Source organism: Meriones unguiculatus, chromosome 2 (assembly GCF_030254825.1).
Source record: "Meriones unguiculatus strain TT.TT164.6M chromosome 2, Bangor_MerUng_6.1, whole genome shotgun sequence".
Taxonomy (NCBI): domain Eukaryota; kingdom Metazoa; phylum Chordata; class Mammalia; order Rodentia; family Muridae; genus Meriones; species Meriones unguiculatus.
Window position 1 is genome coordinate 26958487 of NC_083350.1, and position 5750 is coordinate 26964236.

Below are 5750 nucleotides of genomic sequence, written 5' to 3' on the forward strand. Positions count from 1 at the left end.
TTCATGCAATACATACCTGGTTCTTTATATAACAATTGTGACAAACAGCAGAAGGAATTAGAGAATGCTGCGCTTGTGATTCATACAAAACATCAACATCTTGGGTTGTACATAATTAAAGAAACATCTCACTTTTTTAATTACGGTAATAGCCAATATATAGAGGCATGCCTTTATGTGGGCATAGGAATGCAATTTAGAAAAGAAAAAAAAATTACATGGGAATTACTCAATTTCTTTAAAATCACTGAGCAAGAAAAGCAACATTGAACTTCCATACTGATTTTATGCAGCTTCTATACAGTACCTTGACTTAAATCCAAGAGTAAAGTTAAAACTCTCCTCTATTTTTTGGTAAACAACTGCATGGTAAACTTAGATGACTTCCCTCTGGATTTTACCTGGGAGTGGCCTTTTTAATATTTTATTTAAAAGAGGACAGGTTTGCACTTTTATACTGATGTCACCAATGTTAATATTTCTTGGGATCTCAGGAAGATTCATATTCTTTACAGATGGGCTGGAGCTCCCGTTAAGCCAGCCTCAGATTTCTCCAGTTTATTTTGTGCATCAATTTGTGTGACAATCTAATTCATGTTGGTCTCCAATACCATTCCCCCCATCACCATTTCTGCAAGAATATTGTGAACCTTGTCTAGATGGAATATTAAATCCAGTTCACAGACATTTTCAAAACATTTGTCTAATGTTTCCACAAATACTTGAATTAGATCTAAAATGCCAAGTTCACTTTCTGAGGAATCCACACAGAAAACAAAATATAGTGAGCATAATGTCTATATATTAGTTTGTTGTCAGATCCTCCAATTAATGATCCTCCTTCTAGGAAATTACAAACATTCTCATCTCGCTTAGATACCAAATGGAGTCTCCCTGATGATTTGCTGTTGCGTATTCAAGAGTACTCATGGTCCTGATCAACAGATGCTGGTACACTCTTTGTGATAACGCTAGAAGCCTCACTTAGTAATCGTGACCAGAAGTTCCTCAGCTCTGGTGAAAATAAAGAGGTGGCCCAGCCAGAGAAGGAAGCTATTGAATCACGTGCTGAAAGATAAAGGGAGAGGAACTCCCGTGGGACATGAGCTTTCTGGGACCAGAAAACGCACCTGTGAGGGCAGATGACAAATGGCACAGAACAATAGCATCCGTAATGGTTCAAGATGGTAGAAAATCCCTAAGAGCAGAGAAATAAAGTCAGTCGCAGACGTTAAAACTATACAACAGATAGCTTCAAATGCCGTAATTACGAACGCCGTAGAGACACAAAAAGACATGGATATTAAATAATGCTCAGAGGGGAAAATAAACAGAGAACTATAACTAAGTTAAATGTCTGCAGACTGAGAATGGTAGACAGAAATTACAAAAAAATGTTAATAGATCTAAAATCTATTTTAGTTTCCCTGGCAGTGTCACATAAGTTTGTACTTTTTAAAAATATATATCTTTTGTTGCTCCCAAAATAATCACTTTTGCTGAATCATAGGAGACATGTCCTGACTGAAAATATTTTCAAAGAAACTCACATGTGGTTTTCTTCTTATCCTTGCGTCCGCAGATGTCCCTTTATTCTGGCCAGAGGAAGCATTTATAACAAAAATAGAAACTCACACATATAGACAGTTCTAAGTGAATTCACTAGTCTTTTTAAAAGAACACATGACATTGGCAGGAGAAAATATTGGGCTAGGTGGGTGATGAAATGGTCAGGAGGGAATGGGGGAGTGGCCTTGATCAAAACAATTGCGTGCACATACGGAATTCTCAAACAATTGCAATGTGAAGGGGAAAAAAGGACACGCTCAATAAACCTCTTTTCATCAAATGCCAACAACAACAAACAAGAGTGAGGCTCTGTCTCCCCTGTAAAATCAGCGTTATTAATGAGTCTTTATAATTGGAAAATCGTATAGAAATCTAGTGTAGCGGATTTTAAATTCTGTTCCACTGGCTCAGAATTCCACTTCTTGGATAAAGAGATGACAGGGTGAACAAGTTAGTGCAACTTCTTTTGTCTCTCCTCCAACCCCACACTGGAACTCCAAACCACACAAATAATTCAACCAGGGGAACACCACGCAAATATCTGACTTCATTCTGATGTTTCCAAGCACAGGAGAGTCAGATCCGAGAAGTCCCCAGATTGGACATACCTACTGGATGGGTGTCTGACAACGAGCCCAGCAATTAGCATCAGTTAAAACCTCCTCCATAATCCTGATCCAATCCAAATATGGAAAACCTCTCCACAGAGGACTAAAGAGAGGCTGACAGATGGCCTTTGCTGGAATGCTTCCAGCTGCTGAAGTATCTTCTCCACAGAAGGCTCTTGCCCGGGGATTCGAACTAAATGAGGCTCAGGACAGATAATGCAGACTTAAGTGTGAATGGCCACTGCTTCATAGTGTGCTTTTCCTCATTATGCCGAACTTGGCTTACCTTGCCAAGATGGAAAATGAGATTCAAAGATTTGCAACAATTCCTCAATTTCTCCTTGCAGTTTGGGACCCAAGCCAGTGCAAGCACTGTACTCTTTGTGGACTTTTAGAAGCTCAAACCAGAGCAGAAAAATGTTTCTCTCTGTAGTCACAAAGCTAGACAAATTAACTAATCTAGAACCACAGGAGGTTGTGTCCTACTGTCCCACAGTGGGTGAGTGATGGTCCAGGTTGGAATGGATGAACAACATTGCTTCAACTCCATCCTCCACACAGCTGAACCTGTCACCTGAGTAGGGAGAACTGCCTAGCCATAGTTATGCCCTCTGTGGATGCAGCCTCTATGCAGGAATCTCATCTGTGAAAGGAAGGCAACTGGGCTGAGCCGAGACAACAGAGGTGATAGAACCCCACAGCACCTTTGCCTCTCCATTTCTCTTCTCCCAAGTGCCCCCGACTTGCATAGTTATGTATGCTTCCAAACAACTCAACATTCTGGTAATATGATATTCAGACAGGAATACAACTCTCTAAGTGTGGGCCTGGAGGGCTGGGATGGCAGAATGATTTTATACTATCCATACTTCCATAGTTTAGCTGAAGATTAGATCAGCTTTCTAGCAGCCCAAAAATGTGGTTGGTTTATTGGCGCTCATGTTTTTCAACCACTCCCATATTTCTTTCTGTCAAGGCAGCTCCCTCTCCCAGCATCCAAACATCTCCACTTCTCAAAGAACTGCCTACACTTTATGGCTGGCTGTATTTCTTAGCCATGTTTAAACACGTGCACCAAATACGGCAAAGTGTTGGGAGACCAGAGAGGCGAAAGTCTTGTTTTCGCAGTGTATAGGATGAAAATAATGCGTATATAGAAGGTGTATTTTTCTAAAATGGCACATGCTGTTCACCCAACCCAAATTCTGCCCTCCCTGGCAGTTTTAGAAAAATGCCCCTTTCCCTGCACTCTGCTCAAAGTTTGGCTATTAGTCTCAGCATTTGCTTTAATACCCTGCTGGGTAGAATCTTTCAAAGGCCCTCTGTGGTAGGCTCCTGTCCTGCTCCCTCTTCCAATGTCTATCCCATTTGCCTTTCTTAATGAGGATTGAGCATCTCACCCATGGTCCCACTTCTTGCTTAGCTTCCTTAGGTGTACAGATTTTAGTATGTTTATCCTATATTATATGTCTAATATCCACTTGTAAGTGAGTATAAACCATGTGTGTCTTTCTGCTTCTGGGTTACCTCACTCAGGATGATCTTTTCTAGTTCCCACCATTTGCCTGCAAATTTCATGATTTCCTTGCTGAGTAGTATTTCATTGTGTAAATGTACTACAATTTCTGTATCCATTCCTCAGTTGAGGGACATCTGGGTTGTTTCCAGATTGTGACTCTTAAGAACGAAGCTGCTACAAACATGGCTGAGCAAATGTACTTGTTGTGTACTTGAGCATATTTGAGCATACCTAGGAGTGGTATAGCTGGATCTTGAGGAAGCACCATTCCTAATTGTCTGAAAAAGCACCAGATTGATTTCCAAAGTGGTTGTACAAGTTTACATTCCCACCAGCAATAGAGGATTCCCCTTTTTCCACATCCTCTCTAGCATGTGCTGTCATTTGAGTGTTTGATCTTAGTCATTTTGATGGGTGTAAGGTGAAATCTCAGGGTTGTTTTGATTTGCATTTCCCTAATGACTAAGGACATTGAGCATTTAAGTGTTTCTCTGCCATTTGATATTGCTCTATTGAGAATTCTCTGTTTAGCTCTGTACCCCATTTTTTTTAATTGGATTACTTGATTTGTTGCTGTTTAAATTCTTGAGTTCTTTATATATTCTGGATATTAACCCCCTGTCTGATATAGGGTTGGTGAAGATTCTTTCCCAGTCTGTAGCTTGTCATTTTGTTCTGTCTGCATTGTCTTCCTCTGTGGCCTGATAAGGCTGCCCCCTTTGTAAAACAAAGTGTCCTTGGCTTTACAGACGCTTTTCAGTTTCATGAGGTCCAATTTATTGATTGCTGATCTTAGAGCCTGTGCTTTTGGTGTTCTGTTCAGGAAGTTGTCTCCTGTGCCAATGTCTCCTTCCCCACTTTTTCTTCTAATATATTTAATATGTCTGGTTTTATGTTGAGGTCTTTAATCCACTTGGAATTTGTGATAAATGTGGATTTATTTGCATTTTTCTAAGGGGGGAGGATAGAAAGACTTGAAGGGGACAGGAGCTCCACAAGGAGAGCAACAGAACCAAAAATCTGGGCCCAGGGGTCTTTTCTAAGACTGATACTCTCACCAAGGACCATTCATGGAGATAACCTAGAACCCCTGCACAGATATAGCCCATGGCAGCTTAGTCTCCATGTGACTACCCTAGTAAAGAGAGCAGGCACTGTCTCTGACATGAACTCAGTGGCTGGCTCTTTGGTCACCTCCCCCTGATGGGGAAGCAGACTTATCAGGCCACAGAGGAAAACAGTGAAGCCAGGCTTGATGAGACCTGATAGGCTAGGGTCAGAGGGAAGGGGAGGAGGACTTCCCCATCAGTGGACTTAGGGAGAGTCATGGGAGGAGAAGAGGGAGGGAGGACAAGATTGGGAGAGGCTGAGGGAGGGGACTATAGCTGGGATACAAAGTGAATAAATTGTAAATAAATAAATAAAATGACTCTTTCATGATTGCTTAGTGTCCTCATAGCTAACATATCCTTTAAACAGATCTAAGTAATGTGTATGGTGCAAGCAACAATTGTCCTAAAGATTTTCATTGCTTAGAATGTACTATATTTGGAAATTATGTGTCCTGGTTGTTGAGTCTCACTGAGAAAATTGAAATGGTTACAGATCTAAAGTTTACTATCTTTTAATTTCTAGCAATGAAATATGTGGAGTTGGATGGAGGGTTAAAGATCTAGCAGAATGCTGGATACCCATCCATCATCTGTCACTCCCACCTGGCCACCGTGGCAGGCACTGCTAATCAAATCCAGCATTCTTCCACACCTGTATTGCTGTTCTATCCCCAGATGATCTTCTTCTCCAGAGTCCAAATGCTGTTCCATCTTTCTCAGAATATAACACCAGACACTTCCTTCCAATCAGCTGGTTCTGGAAAATGGAAAACAAGGTAAACTTTTCTTTCCTCCCCTGCCACAGTCACTGCATTCTCCTAAACAGGCTCAAGTCCAGGATCCAAGTTTATATAATAGTAGATAATCAAGCTTCAACTCATTCCTAAGTCAGTTCTCTGTTCACCCTGCCCCATTCTGAAACTTATCCAATAAGTTTAATGC

The 5750-nt window shown here is 41.0% G+C and overlaps 1 pseudogene; it reads right to left on the reverse strand.

Moving 5' to 3' along the window:
• Positions 1-354: 354 nt before the first annotated feature.
• On the reverse strand, positions 355-5519 carry LOC110562032 (AP-3 complex subunit sigma-1-like; annotated as a pseudogene).
• Between the last annotated feature and the right edge of the window lie 231 nt (positions 5520-5750).